Genomic DNA, 26,800 nt, shown 5'->3' with positions numbered 1-26,800 from the left:
GGTTTGGGCGGAATTATGATTTGGACGTTTTTATGCAATAATGGAACATTGTAGAAAATGTACATGGCAAACATTGCACATTTTAGTCTAGACCTGTTTCAATAATGAACAAGCACCATAAACAGTGCTCAAACTGACCAGACACTGGAGGGATTAAGGCATGACCCACCCTTACTTCCTCAGTGGTCAGCGAACCTCTCCCACTACCCAAAGATGTCCTGGAGTTGCATATTAGTTGGTGCAGTGGACTATAGAGATGGAGACCCAGGCCCATATCCCTGTCTAACCATTCTTTTGAAAATGGTCCTAAAAGATAGATGCACTAAGCTTAGAAACATCTAGAAAATGGTCATTTTCAAAACAAAAAGTTAGACATTTTTCTGGTTTGCAAATGGACATTTTCTTTACTTAATTTTGGGTGTTTTTCCCAAAATGTGCAAAATTGGATTTTTTCATAAGAAAATAATTTGAGCCAAAGAAAAAATTTGGATTTAGACATGATATTGAAATTGTTCCTCCACATTATTCATGAGATTTTAGACATGAGAAAGCTCTCAAACAAATGGGTTCTCAAATGTCTCAATGCTGATCAGAAGCTTGATCTAGTGGTTGCTTCATAATCCCTTTTGGACCGATTTTGTCAGGATCCTGTGGGATTGTTGAACCATATCATAACTATGGATTAAACTTAAATATATGAATATATACAGCACATATTTGATCCAGAGACAAAAGAAAAATCCAAAGAATGGAGATACAGTGGCTACCCATGTCCCAAGAAGGTCAAGAAACAGAAGTCATCAAGCAAGGTGTTGGCAGCTGGAAAAGAGTGCAACCATCAAGATAAAGTACTATTGCACTTCTCAAAAAACAGACAAAGCAACTGGTCTCCATACATCGAGGCAAGCTTTCAAAAGGAATCTTGTTTCTTCCAAAACAATGCCGCTCCTCACAAGGTGACCATAACATAAAGTCAATAGCAGACTATGGACTTTTCCTCCGGGAAACTGTTCAAACCTTTCTTAAAACCAGCTACGTTAACCTCTTTTACCACAACCTCTGGCAATACATTCTGGAGCTTAACTATTCTTTGAGTGAAAAAAAGTATTTCCCTATAACTTCATCAAGTGCCCCCTAGTTTTTGTAATTTTTGATGGAGTAAAAAATCGATCTATTTGTAATCGTTCTACATCACTCAGGAATTTGAAAACTTCAATCATATCTCCCCTCAGCCATCTCTTTTCCAAGCTGAAGAGCCCTAACCTTTCTAACTTTTTTTCATACGAGAGGAGCTCCATCCCCTTTATCATCTTGGTTGCTCTTCTTTGAACCTTTTCTAGTTCCACTATATCTTTCTTGAGATAAGGTGACCAGAATTGAATGTAATACTCAAGGTGTGGTTGCACCATGGAGCGATACAGAGGCATTATAACATTCTTAGTCTTGTTAACCATCCCTTTTTTCAAGTTCAATCATCTTTATTGGTATTTTCATTTTATAAGATATAGTGAGTTATTGACCATTACAGATTCAAATACATGACACATTCTGTTATGTGCGACCAATAACTACAACATGGTATAACAAAAGTAGGAAACATCCTAGAGCCAAACTATCATGTCAGACATGCGTACAATAATAAATTAGTATCACAAGTCACAAGTCACATCACAGGTGAGAAATGCAATAGTTAGATCACATAGCTCAAGGCCATGAGACATTATGAAGACACAAAGTGATGTAGTACAAGATGTAAATCTAGCTTACTGGGAACTCTGGGTCTTGTAAATTATCACAAGGAACACTAAAACATATGATATTTGATGGTTCCTTGTTAAAAGACTATAGGAACCAGATTTGGAACCATATCCTATCCATATTGGATTTTTCAATCCCACTGACCTATTCATTACTCATTATCAGTCTGTCTGCATCACAAACATTTTTGCCACAAGAGCGTGTCCCATTGGCTCATGTTAATCGCACTATGCATAATCTTTGCAAAACATCCTTTTTAAAATAATTCCTAGCATCTTGTTTGTTTTTTGGGCTGCTACCACACATTGGGCGGAACATAAGAACATAAGAATTGCCTTACTGGGACAGACCGAAGGTCCATCAAGCCCAGTATCCTGTTTCCAACAGTGGCCAACCCAGGTCCCCAAGTACCTAGCTAGATCTCAAGTAGATAAAACAGATTTTATGCTGCTTATCCTAGGAATAAGCAGAGGATTTCCCCAAGCCATCTCAATAATGGTCTATGGACTTCTCTTTTAGGAAATTATCGAAGCCTTTTTTAACCCCACTAAGCTAACTGATTTTACCACATTTTCCAGCAACAAATTCCAGAGTGTAATTATATGGTGTGTGAAGAAATATTTTCTCCAGTTTGTTTTAAATCTTCTACTTAGTAGCATGCCCCCTAGTCCTAGAATTTTTGGAAAGAGTGAACAACGTTTCACATCTACCTTTTCCACTCAGTATTTTATAGACCTATATCATATAGCTGTCTCTTCTCCAATCTGAAGAGCCCTAGCCGCTTTAGCCTTTCCTCATAGGGAAGTCATCCCAAACCTTTTATCATTTTTGTCTCCCTTCTCTGTATCTTTTCTAATTCCTCTATATCTTTTTTGAGGTATGGCGACCAGAACTGCACACAGTATTCAAGTTGCAGCCATACCATAGAGTGATACAAGGGCATTATAACATTTTCATCTTTGTTTTCCATTCCTTTCCTGATAAAAAGTCTGTATTCCTAACATTCTATTAGCTTTCTTATCTGCCACCGCATATTGAGCTGAGAGTTTCAATGTATCCTCAACAATGACACCTAGATCTTTTTCCTGGGCAGCAACTCCTAACATAGAACCCAACATCACGTAGCCATAGTTTGGGTTTCTCTTTCCCACCCGCATCACTTTGCATGTGCTCAAATTAAACATCATCTGCCATTTTCATCATATTGTCTAAAATGACACTAAGATCTTTTTCTTGGGCATTAACCCCCAAGTAATTATAATTTGGATTATTCTTTCTCTACATCCCCTCTAGAGTATACGTAATCATTTCTTCAAGTTTTTTCTTGTTTATCATTTGGCACAAATTCCATACCAATTTTGTTGACATCCTCTAAATTGCTTATAGTTTATTCTTGTCCTTAGCAAGATATGATCTCCAGAACTGAACACAATACTCCAAGTGGGGCCTCATCAATGACTTGTTTAGGGACATTAACACTTCCTTTCTTCTGCTGGCTATGTCTCTGTCTATGCAGCCTAGCATACCTCTGGCCATGGCCACTGTCTTGTTACATTGCTTCTCTACCTTGAGATCCTCAGATACTATCACCCCAAGCTCCTGGCCCATGCATATCAACCTCTCACATCATCCGTTAATACATACATTTCCTTTAGATTTCTATTTCCGAAGTGCATCACTCTACCATACACTTCTTTACATTAAATTTTAACTGCCTAAAATGCTAAAAAGCAGTGCTCTAGATTTATTAATAAAGATTTAATATTAGCAGTCTCCAAAGGATGTGTTGGGTTTTTTCTTTTACACTCCCCTTTTTATATTTATTGCTGATATTCATTCTGACTGACTGTGTTAATATTGACAATTTACTTGGAAACCTTCAATAGTTTTAAATTAGTGTAATATCAGGAAATGTTGTTAGAATAATATACTTCCCATGAATAATAAAAAACGGAATAATCTACATGTGCATATCCTACCCTGAATGTAATTGTATTCTATTCACAGAGGTGAGGGTCATGCTTGAAGGCTGTCTTAATGAATGCAGTCATTTGATATTTCAGAAGAACCAGAATTGTAGTAGCCTTAGCCATCTTTTTAAAATGCTATGTAGGTTCTCACTCTTATTATTGAGGACTAGGCATTTTAAAACAATATTTGAATGATTTTTCTCTTTTAATTCTGATGGAGTATTGCCTTTTATAAAGCAATTTTCTAAACCACTTCCTCTATTATACCTTTCTATTCAGATTAAAATTCATCCACCATTTAAAAAATTCTAAATAGACCATTGTATTTTCATTTTTTTTTTATATGATAGTAATATAGTATTTGTATGCTCTGTTTTAAAACTGTTGTGGTGCTTAAAATATAAATTTAATTCATTGTTGACAAAGTATAACCTTGGATAATGTTTTGTGGTTATGACAGGCATGGCACTCTATTACCAGGAACCCTGTATTCAAGAAAACAACCTGGGTCTGAGGCTAGGTTGGAATAGGTCCCTTTTTGCTATCAGAGTGAGGGGTTCAATGCATAGTCAGCGGGTGGAAGTAGTTAGTCAGGGACGACTACATGTGAGGTAGCAGAAGCTTCCCATCCCACAAGTTTCACTTGAATTGATTCCCAGAGCCTGAGAGACAACTGGTCTTTTCATATGTGATTTCAATGCTGATTTTGCATATTTGAATACTGATTTGCATAGGTTTGCATAAGGAGGGAACTATGGATTGAAAGGCTATTTTTTGCCCTTTTTGGAAGCTTTTTGGACTGAACAAGTGAAAAATTGTGAAATAGCCTTGAGCATGATACAAAAGACCAAGAGACTACATTTTTGTGTTTAATAGTAATTTTCTTACCCTGAGGGTAAAGAGGCCCCTGAGGAAGGACCTTAGGCTGATTGCAACCTTCTCTTTGAAAGTAATAGTTGAGCATGTGCTTAGAGGAATAGGAATAAACCTAGAAAAGTGAATCAGAAGTAGTTATAAAAACAAATGACCAGAGCCAAGAATTGAATGGATAAGGCAGACTAGGCTAGATCACAGAAAAGATTTCTACTGTAGCCCAGAGTATCAAATGGTATTATACTCATAGAATTCTTATGAGCATTGGAGCATTTAGTACTCTTGCACTGGGGTGGCGCCTAAGGCCTGCAGTTCATGGATCAAGGCCTCTGCAGCAGGAGGGACTGAGCAACTTTCCAGTTCCCAACTTTTATGGAGAGGGGGACAGGAAGGGGGCATCCACCCATATCCGGTGGCAGGAGGGAGTAGGCATCCCTCCTGCTGCTTGCTTTTTTTTTTGGGGGGAAGGAGTCCACCCGATGGCAGGTGGGAATTGGCATCCCTCCTGCATTTGTTTGAGGCATTGGCGGGCATATTTTTTGAGTTTGGGGAGGGGGCACTTTGTCAGGGGGGGCTAAAATTTTTTTTTTAAATTGGGCTGATATTTTGCATGTGTAATAAATGCAAAATATCAGTGCCATAAAAAAAACTGAAAAAAGGAAAAAAAAAACCCAGGCACACCTTTTGGTAACACAGTTACTGATAAGTCTACAGCAGTCGGGTTTTACAATGGTAAAAACCGATGCAAAATAGCCAAGCAATTATTAGTGAATCAATCGCTTGGTTATTTTGCATGGGGTTTTACTCATTTGCATGGGTGGATCGGGTCGGATACAAGATTCATCGGACAGCAGTTTAGTAAATCAGGTTGGGGAATAGGAATGATCGCAAAACCAGTAAAACTGATTTTGCGATTGTCATTACAGGATAGTGAATCTAGGCCTCAGTCCCTTTTGGAAACCTACAAACTGCACATGAAATGACATGCTCTCTTGACATCACACATTCTTATATACTCATATGCTACAGTGTAATTTTATAAAAGGCCTTTTCCAAATGTTAAAACAGCCTTTACACATGGAAGATTAATCTTCCCTCATTAACCTCCTCCACTCTTATACAAAACCATAGCACTAAGCTAAGTGGTTTCACCACAATCTCCAGAAACAAATTCCAGAGTTTGATTACATGTTGTGAGAGGAAATATTTTGTCTGGTATGTTTAAAATCTACTACTTAGTAGCTTCAAGGGAGGTCAGACTCAAGTTGGTCACTAAAGCTGATCTGGTCAGCTCTTCTGCACAGGATCTTCTTGGCAGTTCTAGGTGCAAAACCAGCACAGGTGCTTAATTTATCACAATATAAGGGATATGAGTAGCTGTAGATGTTTTGGATAATTATAACAAACTGTATACAGCTGAATACTAATTTGATAGATCAAAGAAAATGGTATATAATATGGTGTGAGAAAGAATAATGTATTAAAAGGATATGAGTTGGAATGGTACAAGTCCTGAGTGGGATGAGAGTCATGTGTGATGCAGTAGAAGAAAGGGGGTAATTTTTGTAACTGGCTTTCTCCTCTGGCAAGGGCCAGGGAAGGAGTTGGTGAGGTCTAAAATTTAATAAATTTAAGTTGTTTTTTTTAATGGGGAGGCGGGGAGCAGAAGCTTGTCTTTGCCTAATTTATGCCATATTGACAGGGGGGGGGGGGGGCAATAAACAGTTCCTGAATTCTCGACAAGGCCTTGGTTCAAAAGAAAAGTAGAAAGGTCATTGATTTTGTCTCCATTTTGCCTCTAGACATTTGAGAGAGTGACTAGAGGCCTATGAACAGGATATGATAAAAAGGACACGCCGCTGGTGATTTTTGCTGGCAACCTGTGACAGGTTGAATGTTACCCTAGGTAAAAAGATATGTACTCTGTGAGCTTATGACTGTTGGAAAAGGTGGTGGACTGGTGTGGAGAGGATGTCTAGCAAAGTATTGTCATATGCCTAAGTTTGTTATGGCAGTAAATAGGAAGAGTGCAATTTGGGGGGTGATTACCATAGTGGAGCCTCCTTGGGTTCAGGAAAGCCATTGAAGAGGTAGGTTTGGAAATATCTCTGTAGGGTTCTGAAGAAGCTGCTTTCTAAAGAATTAGTGAAATAAAGGAATCCTGGTGGAGTTCTCTATAGAGTTTGATAACTAGAGGAAGTAGAGTCCCAAGGAGGAAAGAAGGACAAAGAAGAAACTTGATGAAATATTCAGTGTCAATTTGTTTTTCTTTCGTGGATTTTTTTTCAGTTTCTGTGACATTCAACAGATAAATTGTACTCATATTTTTTGATCCACTTACAAAATTATAACCTACTGTAGTGGACATTGGATTCTTTTGAGGTAAATAGAAAACACAAGAATAAAGCAAGTGGTACAGAAGGCCCATATAGCAGGGGGTGCTAAAAGGTTCTTAGCCCAACCAAGAAGAGAATGACATGGATATAATTGAATCAATGATCTGAAACAATGTCAAAACAGAGAATTTTGTTTCTCCAAATTGGTACTTAATGAAATAAGATAACACTCTTTTCATCTACAGTTGCAAAATAATGCTTAGAATTTAGGAAGTTGGTTAGTTGGGCTGAGAACTTTTCAGCACCCCCTTATATGTAATAAAGTGAGCCAAGTATAGAACAATCAAACCATTGTGACATCACTGATGAGGTTGACTCTTATTGGTGGAATGAGGCATTACCACATCACAACCTCAGCTCTGGTTACCAGGAACTGAAAGTCATCATATTACCAGTGGGTGCTGAAAAGTTCTCAGCCCAGCCAAGAAGAGAATGACATGGATATGATTCAATCAATGATCTGAATCAATGTCAAAACATAGAATTTTGTTTCTGCAAATTGGCACTTAATGAAATAAGATAATACTCCTTTCACCTACAGTGGCAAACTAATGCTTAGAATTTAGGAAGCTGGTTAGTTGGGCTGAGAACTTTTCAGCACCCCCCTTGTAAACTATGCATGGAAATAGGGCTTTTGAGCCAGTCCTCATCTTACCTATCAAGATCCACCCAAACAAGATAAGGGAAAATCTTATCTATATTCCCATAGCCCACAACTTAAGAAAAGTTTTTTTTTCTCTGCTAAAAATAATTGAAACTTTCTATTTATTTTTATAATCCAAAATACAGTATAAACCATTGATTTTAATCTGTTTCTGAAGCTCCTCTATTTTTCCCTTGAGAAATAGGTACATTAGAGGGGCTTTTAACAACTTAAAAATGATTTTTTTTTGAATATTTTTCTGTGGACTTGCTTACTGGAATATCAAGTTAAAATTCAGAAGGCCTTCTCATTTCAAGAGTAGCCAGCTGCCTTTGACTTCATGCCCACCCTTTTTGTTGCATCCTTAAGAGTCCATCAGCTGGAGATGTGCATGATGTCTTTGCGAGACAATGAGGGGAGGAGAAATTACAAGTATTTGAATAATGTTTTACATGATACAAAATGAGGGCCAGTGAAGACTGCATATACTCAGTTAAGACAAGATGCATAACACTCATAAGGACCTGTTTCTAGTAGCAAGATACAAATAGTCGCATTTACTTTTGCTGAACCTATGTCTGATTCTTCATTATGCTACAAATCTGGTAGATATAAACCCTTAATTTCTTTTGAATATTATAGACTTCTGCTGAAGTGTTATCATTAATATATCCTAGATGTGGATGGCTCTAAGCAGTTACCATTTTTGTTAAAGTTGAGTGAAAGATTTCAAGAATAAAGGAGGGGGGGGGGGGGCAAGGAGCAAACTGTTGGGACCCGAGACATTCAGACCAAAAAAACAAACTGCTTGATGATTTAAACCATGAAAGAATACTTTTGAAATGTGTTTGCACATATATCAACTTATCTAGACAGATGGAACAAATTAAGAAGGGTCCTTGAAATCCAGAATTCATTTCAAACATAGTAATACAAATGGGCTTATTCAAAATGGTTGAGTGATAAGTACTGAGATAAGCCAGTTCTCTTTGAAACTTCATATATTTCTAGCTATAACCAGTGAAAGATGTTTCTGAGTCTGTTTTACTTTTCATCTTAAGGAATATGGAAAATCCTGTATTGGAAGTCTGGCTGCCAAATGTCTAAATTTTGCTGTTGGACTGTCAAAACCACTTGTCTCTTGTTAAAAAGAAAGTAAAACAGTTCACTACACTTTATGCCTTATTAAATTTGCTGTAGCAGACATCATAATTTGGTCTACAATATTTTTAAAATAAATAGTCAAATGACCGACCAGCAAAGTGGGAAAATTTACTCTAAGGGGGTGAGGTGTTATCAAAGTGGCCAACTGATAAATTGGGTTATTTTACCACAAGTTGTACTATTTCAGTGCAAGATCCGACTGCATGAAACAGGATCCGGAGCTAAAATAGCATGGTTTGTAGCAAAAATAGGCTATTTTAAATATAGCCCACATTGATAACTTCCCCCCACTAAAAGTCCAGCTGTGGGGGCCACTGAAAAGTTCTCAGCCCAACCAACAAAGTTGGGATAGTCTCCACTGAGGACCATACACTTAGGGCCTGGTTCTCAAAATGTGCGTCCCAATTGCAGGTGGCGGTAGGTGTCCTACCACCATCTGGTAGCCAATCAGGATACATGTTTAAAAAAAAAAAAAAAAAATTGTTAAAGGAAGGATGACTACATTGTAGGAGACATGTAGGGATGCTTAAGAAACGCACAAGGAAGGGCTTGGGTGTGGTTTCACCCAGAAGTGAGAATTACAATAGGTTGATAATAATAGATAATCCTAAATGGAGGAAAAGATCTCAGATAAACCACTAAGGGAACATATATTTTTTTCTCCCTTAATTATGTGGTATTGGGTTTCTTTCATCGATCATAAAACCTCCACTAATTACAGAATTGATAGCCATTATAATATTTTTTATATTTTTAACTTTTTATATTTAAATTCTGAAATTAATGGCAGCTAATTTAATATTTTGAATTGACATTCATGGTATTTACCATAAACAAACAGCAGAAAAGATTATTGTTACTTATCTGCAACTGAAGAGATAGGTTAAAGAGTGCTCCAATAAAGTGCAGAGATGTCAGAGCTGAAAAAAATTGTACAAAAGATAAAGTGCAAAGTGCTTGTTAGTATTGCACAATATAACAGCTAATACTGCTGATAAAACATACAAAGAACACTTATCTGCAAAAAACAGATCCGAAGAGCAAGTAAAGTGCAGTGTGCTCAAGGCAAATCAACTGGTATAGCACAATACGCTCATAGCACAACCCTCTCTCAGTTCACTCAACGGGTCCCGTTTCACCCGAAAAAGGGCTTCATCAGGAAACGAGCTGTATCTGATGTTAAAGATAATAAAGAGTCATTCAACAGTAACACTTAAAGTTAACATATTCACATATGAACCAAAAACCTTAAGAGCTTATAAGAACTTACTTTTCGTGTGGATTTGATCCATCCTATTCACATTGTATTTCATTCAAAATGGCGCTTTTAACCATACCCCACGCCGACACATGCGCAGTGAATGTGTAAATTGATCAATGACGTCATTTTTGACGCGCTAGCGTTTTCAAATGCATTAAATAGTTTAACTATAAAACTGGTTCATATGAAAAATTTTTTAGTCACATTAAGTGTGAAGTTGGATTAATCTAGGGCCATACAATGGCATGATTATACTATATTAGATCAAATTAGATAAACATCGACCATTCAATTCTGGTATTTAGTCCATGAGGATGTGAGCTGTTCAATCTATGAATCCATCGCTATTCTCTTTGTTGTAAACGACAAAATCGATCTCCACCTCTGATAGATCTTGGTTCAATATCAATGACTAGACATTTTAAATCTTGAAATGAATGATTGAATGCTTTACAGTGTTCAACTATGACTTCAGAGCACCGTTCACTTTTCAGATTTGACTTATGTTCTCGCATTCTAGTTCTCAAATCTCTGGATGTCATGCCAACATAAAACATATTACAAGGACATATAATCAAGTAAACAATATAGGTGGTTTTACAATTGGTAAAATTGGTGGAATTTAGGTGCAATGTTGTAGAGTAGATATCTCTATAGGAATTCAGGACTGAATCTCAGCTTGCCTGTCCAACATTGCCACTTGGATGTCTCACCGCCATCTCAAACTGAATATGGCTAAAATGGAACTCCTTTTCTTTCTGCATAAACTCACCTCCTCCTCCCACTGTTCTCTATTTCTGTGGATAACATTGTTCTCCGCCCTGTCTTGTCAGCATACAACCTTGGAGTGATCTTTGACTCCTCTCTCTCCTTCTCAGCTCAGATCCAGCAGACCACTAAGACCTGTCACTTCCTCCTCTATAATATTACCAAGGTCTGACCTCTCCGAGCACACTACCAGAACCCTTGCACTTAGATTACTGCAATATACTTCTCAAAGGTCTCTCACTCATCCATCTTTCATCCCTTCAATCCATTCAAAATGCTGCTGCACGACTCATATTCAGTGACAGCTGCCACACTCACATTACCCCTCTCCTCCCATCCATTTTTGAAAATAGTTCAAACTCCTCTTACTGACTTACAAGTGCATTCACTCTGTATCCTCTGAATATCTCTCCTCACTTATTTCCTCCTATGCTCCCCCCCCTTGAACTCCATTCATTGAGTAAGTCCCTCTTATCTGTACCCTTCTGCTCCACCACCAACTCCAGACTCCATCCCTTCTTTCTTGCCATGCTGTATGCCTGGAACTGGCTGCCAGCGGCAATACGTCATGCTCCATCACTAGCAGTATTCAAATCCAAGCTAAAAATCCAATTTTTTGAAGCTGCTTTCAACTCTTAACTCCTACTCACGTCAGATACCTATACTCATTGTACCATTCCTTCTACCGGATACTACCCAACCCAAAGATATCCAATTCCTTCTGTCCAAATTAGATTGTAAGCTCTGTTTACATTTTTCAGCATTATAGAAATGATAAATAATAGTAGTAGGGTCATTTATATACCCAATCACCATTAGCAGGCATAAGTGCTTGGGTCCAAAGTTAGGCACAAGAACACCGCTTGTTGAGCACATCAATATTAAGTGTTATTTATTTGGCTAATCTTGTATGGATTGCATTGAACGACCCCTGATGCAGGCGGACATGCTGAAACACAGACTGTGTTGGGTCCTTTAATAAATAGAGTTTTGATTGCTCGGAACTTGAAGGCCCCTTGTGCTTCTTTATTGTGCTTCCTGTTTGGTCTGCACTTCAACTTCCTCTTCATTTTGATTGCTTGACTTTAATTGCCCTTTACTGAATTTCCCATTATGTGATAAAAACGGATAATGCAAACTATTTAATATCTGCTCATGCAGCAAGGGGGTAATTCTACAAAACAGCACGCCAATTTTGGCATCCATTTGTACACACTGAGCACCAGTTCTATAAAGGGATCTTGACTCCAAGATTCTGTTAAATGATAGGCTACTGAAAAGTTCGTAGCCCAACCAACAAAGTTGGGGCAGTCTCCGTGAAAGCCTATACACTTAGGAGATGATTCTATAAAGGGTTCCTGGAGTTAAGTGTCTCTTACGTACATAACTTAATTGGCAAAATACCCTTAATAGGCTCATCTATTGCATTACGCTTAGCGGCACCTAAGTGGGCATTTCTATAGGCGGAGCATGACTTAGGCACCACTAAGCATGATTCTCCAAAACAGGCACCTCAAATGTAGGCCATTAAAACTCTCGCCTACATTTCAGGTGCCTAAGTTTTTACATAGGCAATGCTAGCCGCAATTCTGTAAATGGCGCCTATGTGTGATTGACTCCCGACTAGCGCTTATTTTTAGACACCAGCCAATTTAGACGCCGTTTATAGAATCAGCCCTTTTGTCCAGTAATCTTCCACTTTTTTTATTCCATTGGAAAAATACGTAACAGAAAAGGTGGAAAATTTCTGGACTGAGTATATAGCCCTCGATGGAGAATGCCCCAGCTTTGTTAGTTGGGCTGAGAACTTTTCAGTGGCTCCTCGTATATTACTAGCACAAACCAGATATGTAATAGACCATCAGCTACACCCAAGGGCATGCACAGCTTGCAGGATTCTGTAAGATATTCATATCAATTGGTGCCCTCACTCATATTCTCCCATTGGCACACCCCTTAGCACTTATGTTGCAAACCAGTTATGTGCATTTTATAGAACTGCACTTAATACACTTTTGCTCCTAACAGCCAAGTTTTTCAGCAGTGACATGCATAAGTGGCACATAACTGTGTGTGCCATTTTCAATACTTGCCTCCTAAATGTTTTTGCCCTAGGTTAGCTGTTTGGGAAGATGCTAGGCACTAAAGAATGAAACAGGGACAAATTTGTCCTCGTCCCCGCAGGAATTCAATTTCTTTGTCCCATTCTCGCAAGTTTTGTCCCTCTCCCTGTCCCCAGTGGTGTACCTAGGGGGGATTGGGAGGGGGGGCGGTCCGCCCCGGGTTCAAGGCCTGAGGGGGTGTACAGCTGGCCACTTACCGGGGAATAGGCTGCTGCCGGGGAAAGGCTGCCATTGCCATCATCAGAAAGAAGCCGGTGTCAAATTCTCCCTCCCTGCTTCTCTTCCCCGAGCCGAGCAACTCTAGCCGTCCGACGTCAATTCTGACGTCGGAGAGGACATTCTGGGCCAGCCAATCGCTGCCTGGCTGGCCTGGAACGTCCTCTCCGACGTTAGAATTGACATCGGGCAGCCAGAGTTGGTCGGCCGGCAGGAAAAGAAGGAGGGCGAATCCGGCGCTGGCCTGTTTCCGATGGCCAGTGGCAGCCTTTCCCTGGCGGTGGTGGCAGCATGGTGATGGTGGCATGGGGGAGGGAAGGGAGAAAGAAAGAAAGGGGGTGGGGAGCCAGGGAGCCAGAAAGAAAGCAAGGGGGGGGGACAGGGATCCAGAAAGAAAGAAAGGGGGCAGGGTGAAAGAAAGAAAAAAATGGGGCATGGGGAAAGAGAGAGAAAGAAAGGGGGGCAGGGAGAGAAAAAGAAAGAAGGGGGCAGGGTGAAAGAAAGAAATGGGGCACTGAGAGAGAGAGAAAGACAGACATACAGAAAGAAAGGGGGCATGGAGAGAGAAAGAAAGAAGGGGACAGGATGAAACAAAGAAAAAGTTGGAGGAGGGAATGAGGTCTGGAGGAGAGGAAGTATACAGGAGGCTGAAAGAAGGGAATAAATATTGGATGCACAGTCAGAAGAATAAAGTGCAACCAGAGACTGATGAAATTACCAAACAAAGGTAGGAAAAATGATTTTAATTTCAATTTAGTGATCAAAATGTGTCCGTTTTGAGAATTTATGCTGTCTATATTTTGCACTATGGGCCCCTTTTACTAAACTGCAATAGTAGTTTTAAGCGCAGGGAGCGTCGAGAGCAGCGTGGGGCATTCAGCACAGCTCCCTGCGCTAAAAAACGCTATCGCGGTTTAATAAAAAGGGAGGGGGTATATTTGTCTATTTTTGTATAGTTGTTACTGAGGTGACATTGCATAAAGTCATCTGCCTTGACCTCTTTGAAAACCCGTGGAATATAAATGATAATTAACATTTTCTCTGCATACAGTGTACTTTGTGTTTTTAAAATTTTATTGTTGGTAGATCATTTTGACTTGGCCATGAAGGTAAGGGGGAGGGAGGGAGGGGAGCTGCTGAAAGACATCTAGTAATCCTTGCAGCCTTGACTGTGAAGGGAGTTATTTTTGTAAAATCATGTTTTGTTATGTGACTGGCATTATTTAGACTTTAATTTCTATGAATGAATAGAATGAAATGATATAAAATTACTTGCTTGTTTTTATGTGCGTGCGCTGAAGGAAAGTGGAGAGAGAGTGGGCTGAGGACGCTGAAGGGAAATGGGGAAGAGAGTGGGGAGAAGACGCTGATTTATAAATTGACAGTTGTACAGAATATTGTTTCTTTTTATACTTTAATATAATAAGTTCAATATAAAACAATTCAAGGCTTGTGTGGATGGAATCAGGTGATTTGTGGGGATGAGAACCGAGCTTACGGGGATTAGTCCAATAAAATGGTATTTTCATATTTCTCATTATTTGTTTTATTTTTATTTGTTAATTTGTAAAGTGGTGATTGTTATGTGTCAGTTTTTCAAATTTACATCTACTGTCTTTATATTTTGCACAGTATTAGAGGACATGTATTACTGTTTTTGTAGTGTTGTGGTGTTGCATTGTATGCAGAGTCTGGTTTCTTGGCAATTCAGTTTAACTTTTTTCTACATATTTCTATTTTTAGTTTGTGATTATTCCATATTGGGCAAAGGTGTATCTGTCTGTGTGTATGAAAGGGGCATGGCTTTCTGATAGCATTGACTGTACTGGATCAATTGACTGTGCAGGATCTGGTTTGTTTAGTTTTACAATGTATGTGTTGGTGTTCTAGTGCTCACTGCAGTGTTTAAGATGCTGCCTTTTCCTAAGTACACTCTTGTGCGATATGTAGATTGTTACTAAAAATCATATTTTTCATATAGATGGGGGGGGGGGTATCAAAAAATGATGGGCCCCGGGTGTCACATATGCTAGGTACGCCACTGCCTGTCCCTGCCCCATTCCTGTAAGCTCTGCCTTAACTACACAAGCCTTGAACACTTATGATTTTAAAATGTTTGAGGCTTGTGCAGATGAGGATAGGACTTGCAGGAATGGGGCAGGGACAGGAAAAGAACTCGATGTGATGGGATGGGAAAATGAGTTCCCGTGGGGACGGTGAAAATTTTGTCCCTGTGTCATTTTCTACTGGGCACCACAGAGTCTTTGTAGTTATTATGTATTAATGAGTCCTAACTACACATTTTTACCACACTTTTCTAAAAGGCCCCCGTTTAAAACAAAAATCTAATCCCAAGAATATCTTAAAAGTTTGTACAGCTATAATTTTGTTGCTCATTCTAAATCACTTCCCGATAGGTGAGTCAACTGATTCTAATTATTTGACCATTTCTGCCACAATAAAGTGATTATCAATTTACCTTTCATTGCAAAAGGAAAGTGCCTTTAACAGCTTATCTAACAACAATTTTGGAAACCAGTGATGAAATAGCTCCCACATCTGAGAAAAATATGATTGCTTGCACCAAGTCAGACAGACACGATTTCTGAATATTTCTATGGCATTAATTTAAATCAGTGTAATGTTTGAAAACATCTCAGCCTCTTAAACAGCTGATGAGGCTTAGATTCAATTATTATAAATTGTAACATGCTGTCAGCTCTTTTAACCAAGTCATTAGTCAGGGATTTTTGAATTGCATATGCTCCAAATGGAACTCTGCTAGCTGACAGCTCTAATTGGTGGGAACTGCTAAAGGATTGCTAATGAACTGGAGATGTGTGTGAGATTGTATGAGATTGTAGCTTTCTTCCAGGCTGAATTTTTTTTTTTTTTTGTGAAAAACTTTCAAGAGATCAAAGCTGGGCAACATGGCCCATTTGCTAAATTGTCAGTTGGTGCAGAAAAAAAATCAGCCTGAGTCCCTTGCTTTATACAGCTGATGCTTCTGTATAAAGCACCACTGTGACACTTGCCCTGGAATACAAGACTAGGGGTGGGGGTGGGGGGGACTCCAGAAATGATGGCTTGAAGAAAAAAAAAAAAAGATAATCAAAATAGCCATTATGTCTTAATTAAGGGATAAGAAAACAAAGGCATCCTTGTGTCAGCTCATGAAGATATGCCAAAGGAATAAATTGTCTAATTATTTCAGCTATATTGATATTGGATGTTCACTCTTTCAGAGCTTTTTTAAAAGGGTAGAAACAAATAGATTTACTAGAAGGTGGTACTGCTTAGCATTTCTTAATGCATATTATTTATTGCTGGTAGGATCTATTTACTAATAACATGTTAATGGTATTAGCACACACCAATACAACAAAGCCCTTTAGTAAACCGAGCCCTCAAGTAACTGAAGTTTGAAAATGAATGAGAAGGCTACTTCACCATAACTTTGGAGTCCTTTTACTAAGATGCACTAATGTAACATAGTAACATAGTAGATGACGGCAGATAAAGATCCGAATGGTCCAACCAGTATGCCCAACCTGATTCAATTTAAATTTTAAATTTTTTTTTTTTCTTAGCTATTTCTGGGCAAGAATCCAAAGCTCTACCCAGTACTGTGCTTGGGTTCCAACTGCCGAAATCTCTGTTAAAACCTACTCCAACTCATCTACATCTTCCCAGCCACTGAAGCCCTCCCCAGCCCATCCCCCACCAAACGGCCATACACAGACACAGACCGTGCAAGTCTGCCAGTACTGGCCATAGTTCAATATTTAATATTATTTTCTGATTCTAGATCCTCTATGTTCATCCCACGCTTTTTTGAACTCAGTCACAGTTTTACTCTCCACCACCTCTCTCAGGAGCGCATTCCAGGCATCCACCACCCTCTCCGTAAAGTAGAATTTCCTAACCTTGCCTTTGAATCTACCACCCCTCAACCTCAAATTATGTCCTCTGGTTTTACCATTTTCCTTTCTCTGGAAAAGATTTTGTTCTACATTAATACCCTTCAAGTATTTGAATGTCTGAATCATATCTCCCCTGTCTCTCCTTTCCTCTAGCGTATACATATTCAGGGCTTCCAGTCTCTCCTCATACGTCTTCTGGCACAAGCCTCCTATCATTTTCGTCGCCCTCCTCTGGACCGCCTCAAGTCTTCTTACGTCTTTCGCCAGATACGGTCTCCAAAACTGAACACAATACTCCAAGTGGGGCCTCACCAATGACCTGTACAGGGGCATCAACACCTTCTTCCTTCTACTGACTACGCCTCTCTTTATACAGCCCAGCATCCTTCTGGCAGCAGCCACTGCCTTGTCACACTGTTTTTTTCGCCTTTAGATTTTCGAACACTATCACCCCAAGGTCCCTCTTCCCGTCCGTGCATATCAGCTTCTCACCTCCCAGCATATACGGTTCCTTCCGATTATTAATCCCCAAATGCATTACCTCTGCATTTCTTTGCATTGAATTTTAGTTGCCAGGCATTAGACCATTCCTCTAACTTTTGAAGATCCTTTTTCACATTTTCCACTCCCTCTTCGGTGTCTACTCTGTTACAAATCTTGGTATCATCTGCAAAAAGGCACACTTTTCCGTCTAACCCTTCAGCAATGTCACTCACAAACATATTGAACAGGATCGGCCCCAGCACCGAACCCTGAGGGACTCCATTACTCACCTTTCTTTCCTCCGAGCGACTTCCATTAACCATCACCCTCTGGCGTCTGTCCGACAGCCAGTTTCTAACCCAGTTCACCACTTTGGGTCCTAACTTCAGCCCTTCAAGTTTGTTCAACAGCCTCCTATGAGGAACTGTATCAAAGGCTTTGCTGAAATCTAAGTAAATTACATCTAGCATATGTCCTCAATCCAGCTCTCTGGTCACCCAATCAAAAAATTCAATCAGGTTCGTTTGGCACGATTTACCTTTTGTAAAGCCATGTTGCCTCGGATCCTGTAACCCATTAGATTCAAGGAAGTACACTATCCTTTCTTTCAGCAACACTTACATTATTTTTCCAACAACTGAAGTGAGGCTCACCGGCCTGTAGTTTCCTGCTTCATCCCTGTGACCACTTTTGTGAATAGGGACCACATCCGCTTTCCTCCAGTCCCCAGGAACCACTCCCGTCTCCAGCGATTTGTTGAACAAATCTTTAATAGGACTCGCGAGAACCTCTCTGAGCTCCCATAGTATCCTAGGATGGATCCCGTCTGGTCCCATTGCTTTGTCCACCTTCAGTTTTTCAAGTTGCTCATAAAAAGTCTCCTCCGTGAACGGCGCAGAATCTACTCCATTTTCTCGTGTAACTTTGCCAGACAATCTTGGTCCTTCTCCAGGATTTTCTTCTGTGAACACAGAACAGAAGTATTGGTTTAGCACATTTGCTTTTTCCTCATCACTCTCCACATATCAGTTCCCAGCATCTTTTAGTTTAGCAATTCCATTTTTCATCTTCCTCCTTTCACTAATATATCTGAAAAAATTTTTGTCTCCCTTTTTACATTTTTAGCAATTTGTTCTTCCGCCTGTGCTTTCGCCAGATGTATCTCTCTCTTGGCTTCTTTCAGTTTCACCCTGTAGTTCTTTCTGCACTCCTCTTCTTGGGTTTTTTTATATTTCAAGAAAGCCAACTCTTTCACCTTTATTTTCTCCGCCACTAGTTTGGAGAACCATATCGGCTTCCTTTTTCGCTTGTTTTTATTGATTTTCTTCACATAAAGGTCCGTAGCCATTTTTATCGCTCCTTTCAGCTTAGACCACTGTCTTTCCACATCTCTTATGTCCTCCCATCTTAACAACTCTTTCTTCAGGTACTCTCCCATTGCATTACGTATGTACATACGTTTGAAATCTAGGACTTTAAGTATCGTGCGGCCGTGCTCCACTTTAGCCATTATATCAAACCAAACCGTTTGATGATCGGTACTTTCCAGGTGATCACCCACTTGAACATTAGAGATACTCTTTCCATTTGTGAGGACCAGATCCAATATTGCTTTTTCCCTCGTGGGTTCTGTCACCATTTGTCTGAGCAGAGCCTCTTGAAAGGCATCCACAATCTTCCTACTTCTTTCCGATTCCGCAGACGGAACATCCCAGTCCACATCCGGCAGGTTGAAATCTCCCAACAGCAGAACCTCCTCTTTCCTTCCAAACTTTTGGATATCCACAATCAGATCCTTATCAATTTGCTGTGATTGAGTCGGAGGTCTGTAGACTACACCCATGTAGATAGAAGTTCCATCTTCTCTTTTCAGAGCGATCCATATCGCTTCTTCCTCTCCCCAGGTCCCTTACATTTCGGTCGCTTAGATATTGATCTTTACATAGAGAACTACTCCTCCACCTTTTTGAACATCTCTGTCCTTCCTAAAAAGATTATATCCCAATATATGCATACCATCCATGTGATTCACTGAACCATGTCTTCTCTGTGATAGCGACAATATCTAGATCTGCCTCTAACATCAGGGCTTGCAGATCATGAACTTTGTTACTTAGACTGCGAGCATTTGTGGTCATCGCTTTCCAGCTATTTTTCAGTGGTAATCTCCTTTTTCTTATAGATTTTTGTTTCGTTTCACTTTCCGTTGCAATACTAAGAAATGAGTTGCTGCTATTGTTTATGTTGCAATCTTTACTACTATCACATCTTTTCTTTTGTTGGGGGTGGTCTCTAAAATTGTCCTTCATACATACACTACCCCCACCTTCTAGTCTAAATGCCTTGAAACGTGGAGGGGCATAATAAAAAAAAATGTCTAAGTCCCCTTTTGGCCTAAGACCTTAAACGTTGAAAGTAGAAGCAGGGAAAATGCCCATAATAAAAAAAAACGTCCAAATGGAGTTTTTTTTTTTATAATGGCCTGCCTCTACATTCGGCTGTTTAAACGCCCAGACCACCACTACGTTTACACTTATACCCCACGATGTCTACACTTATACCCCATAATGAACCAAAAAAATGCCTAAGCCCCAAACGTCCAACACAAGGGCTTTTAGGCTAAGGAGGAGCCAGTCCTTCGCCTAAAAGCTGGATTCTGTAACCGGTGTCTGTCAAAAACAACACCGGTTACAGAATCCACACCAACCCCCTCCCTTCCGACATCGGGGCAGGAGGGAACCCAAGCCCTCCTGCCCTGCGGCACAGACCCCCCCCCCCGATTATGTTCAGGGCAAGAGGGAGCCCAAGTCCTCTTGCCTCGCGGCACCCCGACATTTCACGACGACATTGGGGCAAGAGGGAACCCAAGCCCTCTTGCCCTGCGGCACCCCAACATTCCCCGATGACATCGGGGCAAGAGGGAGTCCAAGCCCTCCTGCCCGGGGAACCCGCAGCACCCCACGATTACAATCAGGGCAGGAGGGAGCCCAAGCCCTCCTGGCCTTTTGCCCCCCATCCCCCTACATGATCGGGCAGGAGGGAGCCCAACCCCTCCTGCCCAGGCGGACCCCCTATCCCCCGCCTCCCACTACAATACGGGCAGGTGGGATCCCAGGCCCTCCTGTTCTCGACACAAACCCCTCCAACGACCACCCCCCGAGCCCCCAATTGTCCCCCCCACCGACCCCACGTCCTCCCCCACCCCCAATCCCACCCCCATACCTGTAAAATGTTGGCCGGACAGACGGGTGCCATACCCGCCCATCCAGCAGGCCAGCCGGCTGCAGAATGGGGCCAGATTGGCCCAGGTGTCTGAAACCCTGCCCACAAGTGGGGCCTATAGGCCCAGGAGTCTTATGCCCCTCCTGTGGGCGGGTCCTTAGGCACATGGGCCCAACCTGGGCACCCGTCTGTCCGGCCAACATTTTACAGGTATGGGGGGTGGGATTGGGGGTGGGGGGTTGTGGGGTTAGCAGGGGGTCATGGGTCAGTGGGGGGCTGACCGGGGGTTCGGGGGGGGCGGTTGTTGGGGGGGTTGTGTCAAGGGCAGTAGGGTCTATGATCCCTCCTGCCTGTATTGTAGTGGGGGGTGGGGGGTAGGGAGTCCGTCTGGGCAGGAGGGGTTGGGCTCCCTCCTGCCCGATTGTGTAGGGGGGTGGGGGGCGGGAGGCCAGGAGGGCTTGGCTCCCTCCTGGCCTGATCGTAATCGGGGGGTGCCGCGGGTGCCCGGGGCAGGAGGGCTTGGGCTCCCTCTTGCCCCGAACGTAATCGGGGGGGGGGGGGGGTCGGTGCTGCAGGGCAAGAGGGCTTGGGCTCCCTCTTGCCCCGATGTTGTGTGTGGGTCAATGATGTATCGCGGCAGGAGAGATGACTCATCTCCCCTACTGCGATGCCATCACTCCTCTACCCGAACTGCCGCGACCCGCGACAGGAGAGATAGGGCATCTCTCCTGCCGCAGGTCGCAGCAGTTTGGGTAGAGGAGTGATGGCATCGCGGTAGGGGAGATGAGGCATTTCTCCTGCCGCGATCATTGCTGTAAGGGGTAGGCAGGTTGCTGGGGCCGCTGAGCTGATCGCAGCTTCTGTTTTCTTGAGTATCGCAGTGCACTAGTGGAGCGAAGGAATTCTGTAGAGCTAATATTAGTGGAGATAGATGTTTCTGTGTTACATGTCGCAGTCTTCCTGAGCCTACTGTGACCCATTTATTCCTGGTTTATTTTATTTTTTGAGGTAGAAGTGGTAAGTTGGTATGATTTTGTGGAGCGATGGAAGCTGCTTTAATTGTATTCAATTCCTATTTAAGTTTGCAGAGCTCCTCCTTAATACTAGCAAGTTGACGAAAGATGGGGCAAGCCTTAGGCCTCCAAATAGTATGGATGAATAATGGATTTAGGGATCCTTTTACTAAGGTAGCTACAATGCCATGTGCACTAGATGCTAACACCTCCATAGAGCTTGCGCCAGTATTTTTCATTTAGCGCTTGGTTTGGGCGCGCTAATCTTCAACGTGCGCTAAAAACTCTAGGACACCTTAGTAAAAGGAGCCCTCAGTGCGCTAATGATTATCATGCACTAAATCAGTGTCTTTCAAACTTTTTTTTTGTTCCGGCATACTAAATGGAGCAAATGTTTTTCAAAGTGCATTATAGTTGAAATTGTAAAATTGCAAAACCAACCAAAAATTAAATTTGAGAGTTATTTATTTAAAGTTCTTTAAGCTATGTATGGGTAATTGTAACAACACTGAAACCAAAGTAAATAGAATAGAATGGCTAATCAATGAGATGGAATTTTTTGTTTTTGATTGCAAATTAACTCAAAACTTGGCTGAATAGCGGACAAGCAAACACACATTTCATCATCCACCATCTGCAGGCGTTCTCTTTTTTTCGATTTAATTTCTGTCAGGGCTGAAAATCCAAGTTCGCAAAGATAGAAAGATTCAAACTGCAACAAAGCCTTGATTGCTTTGTTGCTTAAGTTAGGATAACTACTGCATTAAAAAAAAAACATCAACACATTACATGCTGTAGTTTTCAAGGACCAATCACGTCAAAGAATGATGCTTGTTTGGACAGTTGTATTCTTATGCACACAGGTGCATTGACAAACTCTTGCATACATGACATACATACAGTGGCGTACCAAGGGGGGCAGGGGGGAGCAGTGCGCCCCGGGTGCCAGCCCTGAGGGGGTGCTCCCGGCCTTGCCGTTTAGTCCCCCCCCACCCCCGAAGGACCGCTCGCCCCACTGACCTTCCTGCACCACCTGTGAAGCAGCCCGCAGCAGGATCGCGACGTCAGCATCCCTGAGCTGCTTGGGCGCTGCTTCCTGCGCCGCGGTCCCGCCCCTCCTCTGATGTCAGAGGAGGGGCGGGACTGCGGCGCAGGAAGCAGCGCCTAAGCAGCGCAGGGATCGCTGACGTCGTGATCCTGCTGCGGCTGCTTCATAGGTGGTGCGAGGAGGCCAGGGGGGCAGCGGTCCTTCGGGGTGGGTCGGGGCATCAGGCCTTCAGGGTGGGGCAGGTGGGCAGGAATGCAGGCTTTCAAGTGGGAGGGGGTTGTGTGCAGACCTTCAAGGGGTGCAGGCCTTCAAGGGGGAGGGACAGGCCTTCAAGGGGGGGGGCAGGCAGGCCTTCAAGGAGGGGACAGGCCTACAAGGGGGTGGGACAGGCCTTGGGGGGGTGCAGGCCTTTGGGGGGGTGCAGACCTTCAAGGGGGTGCAGGCCTTCAAGGGGGGGGGACAGGCCTTCAAGGGGGGGAAAGGCAGGCAGGCCTTCAAGGGGGGACAGGCCTTCGGGGGGGACAGGCCTTCGGGGGGGTGCAGACCTTCAAGGGGGTGCAGGCCTTCAAGGGGGGTGCAGGCCTTTGGGGGGGTGCAGACCTTCAAGGGGGTGCAGGCCTTCAAGGGGGGGACAGGCAGGCAGGCCTTCAAGGGGGGACAGGCCTACAAGGGGGGGACAAGCTACAAGGGGGTGGGACAGGTCTTCAAGGGGGGTGCAGACCTTCAAGGGGGTACAGGCCTTCAAGGGGGGACAGGCCTTCAAGTGGGAGATAGGCAGGCAGGCCTTCAAGGAGGGGACAGGCCTACAAGGGGGTGGGACAGGCCTTCAAGGGGGGTGCAGGCCTTCAAGGGGGGACAGGCAGACCTTTAAGGGGGGACAGGCCTTTGGGGGGGACCCTGGTTTAGAAGTACACGGAGGGAAGGGTGTGTTCAAAGAGACATGAATATGCCAAACTTTGGGGGGGGGGGAAGAAATAATGGGTCTGTAAATAGAGGAGAGGGAGAGAGATGATGGACCTGTGGGATTTAGGGAGGGAAGGAACAGAAAGGGAGAGAAATTGGACACAAGGGATGGTGTGGAGGAGGGATAGAGATACTGGATAGGAGGGTAATTAGGAAAAGAAAGGGAGAGACGGTGGACTCTGGGGTGCTGGGGAAGGAGGGAGAGATGCCGGATGAAAGGGTAGTTAAGAAAAGGTGGATCTGTGGAGGGAGATGAAAAAAAGGAAAGATACCAGACTTCCTGGGAAGGGAAGGGAAATGGAAAGGGAGGACAGAGTTGGCAGATGGATGGTTAGCATGGAGAAAGAAGGAGACCCTGGCACGCAAGTTATCAGAAGAAAACCAAAGCCTTGGACCAACAAGATTTGAAATATAACCAGACAACAAAAGGTGGAAAAATTAATTTTATTTTCTGTTTTGTGATTATAATATGTCAGATTTGAAATGTGTATCCTGCCAGAGCTGGTGTTGGACTGCAAACGTGAGCTAGGATTTAACAGAGAGAGGAAAAGTTCTTTTTGTTTCTTTATTTTATTTACACCACAGCACCAGTGTGGTTAGGAGAAGTCAAAGAGGGTGAAAAAGCTATAAAACCCACCAGGAGTTTTGAAAAAAATCACCCAACTGGGCAGAAAAATCGAATTGAAAAACCAATTCAATAGGCTGAATCGAATCAAAATTTTTTTTCCTGAATCTGGCAGCATTAGTTTGCGCTACTGTCTTAGACTTTAGGACCTGGGATTGGGGAGCGATGGCATCCTCAGTACTTTATAATGCAAGTGAAACGAGGATTTGGTCAGACTTTTGAAGGGTCTGCAGAAAAAAAATATTGTATAGGCCGGGGACATGAGACAGCAGGAAATGGGAACTTTTCTTCCTTCTATTTTTGTGAATGGAAAGGCTGAGGATGTCAGAGAATTCAGTTAAAATATGTGCTTTATAAGAAAATATAATAATGTGTTTTATAAAGTTTATAGCATAGCTGGCCTACCCAGTGAGGTGTTCCTAGTGGTGATGGTGGCAGCGTGTCAATGTGTTGAGAGGAAGAGGTGGTCTGGGAAATTCTGCTGAGCAAACTACGGGCCCATTTCCACCCCCCAGTTAGTCCACTCCACTCAACTGGTTCACACACTGAGTGGGTCTTTGGGTGCTGTTTTGGGATCTCTTCCAGTGGTTTATCAATATCTCCTTCTGGTCCAAGGAAGGAAACTTTGTTATCCTTAGCATTGACCTACAGAATATGTTTGTAACAGCGCTGCTTGTGTGGCATTAGGCTATGTAGTGATCGAAAGAAAAAAACAGACCTTTGCACATTTTTGCACTATATGGTGGGTGTATGAGGAGATTCACATTTCCTGCACAGCTAAGACCTTGTGCTGTATTTGACATCTAGCAAGGTCTCTGTTTGAAAGGAAAGATCTAAACTTAAAAATGAAGTGGCCAGAAGTTATGGTAAAAGCAGATAGTGTAGCTGGTTTTAAGAAAGATTTGGACAAATTCCTGGAGGAAAAGTCCATAATCTGTTATTAAGACATAGGGGAAGTGTCTGCTTGCCCTGGATCGGTAGCATGGAATGTTGCTACTCTTTGGGTTTTGACCAGGTATTAGTATCCTGGATTGGCTACCATGAGAATGGGCTACTGGGCATGATGGACCATTGGTCTGACCCAGTTAGGCTATTCTTATGTTATGTTCTCATCTGTAGGGGCCTTTGTTTTCACTTCTTATTTTAATGTATTTTTTTTCTGGGAACTTATCAGTGTTTTTTATAATGGGAACAAAAATGGAAGAGAATTAATGTGTGTGGGATGAGGGGGTAACTAATTTCTTCAGCTAAATAATTCAATCCACTTCAAACAGACATAGGAGAACTCACGCACCATTCACACACCCTCCAACCAAAAACGTCAAAAGAAAAAAACTGTTCAACAACCTCCTAGCCATTCGAGCTGCAACACTCGACCCCCAACTCTACAACCAATTGACATCGACCACAGACTGCAAAACCTTCAAAAAGAAATAAAAACCCTTCTATTCAAAAAACACATAAAACCGAACTAACACAATCAGAATTGTCCCAAGCATCACCTGCAACTACTCCATATGTACTTCTGATGTCATGACAATTCAGACATAATTTATGTTATGTTATGTTTGGAATATAAGAAAATTTTCACTGCCTGTTTCTATTCTGACCATTTATTCCGTTTCATGGTCATTACAAAAAATATTTTTTTACATGGGGGGGTGTCAAAAAATGATGGGCCCCGGGTGCCACATACCCTAGGTACGCCACTGCATACATATCAACTATTCTAGTGTATACTTATGAAGGGAATTTTTTAAAATAAAGTAAAATTCTGGACTCTCTCGTGGCACACCAGGCGGAATCTCTTCAAGGCACACTACTGTGCTGTGGTACACAGTTTGAGAGTCACTGCACTAAATGCTAAAAAACCATTAGATGTAAAATGGGCTTCTTAACATTTAGAGGGGAATTATATAAGGGATGCCTAAGTAAGGTGCCTAAATAAATAGGTGCCCAAAGTTAGGAAAAATACTTAAAAAAACATATTTCTTCTCTTTACAGACATCCTCTCTTTTTCATTCAAACAACCACAAGACCTGGCTTTTAAACATGTAACTTGATCTAATTTTTACTGTAAACCGCATTGATTATATATTAGACACTGTATTGTATTGTGCCTAACTTACCTTCCTCCCGGTTTTTTACAAAATCGCGCAAGAGGATTTTAATGCCGGCCAGCGTGCTGAATGCTCTGCGCTGCTCCGACGGTCTTGAGCAGTTTTGTAAAAGGGGGGTTAATTAGTAAATTGGCTTCAATAAAATAAATTGGGAGATAGGTGCCTAACTACTTAGGCACAATTCTACAAAAGATAGGCGACGAGTGTTTAAGGGTGGAGAAAGACTTAGGC

Source organism: Geotrypetes seraphini, chromosome 6 (genome assembly GCF_902459505.1).
Source record: "Geotrypetes seraphini chromosome 6, aGeoSer1.1, whole genome shotgun sequence".
NCBI classification, from domain to species: domain Eukaryota; kingdom Metazoa; phylum Chordata; class Amphibia; order Gymnophiona; family Dermophiidae; genus Geotrypetes; species Geotrypetes seraphini.
The sequence above is the reverse complement of the archived record's forward strand: the minus strand, read 5'-3'. Positions refer to the sequence as shown.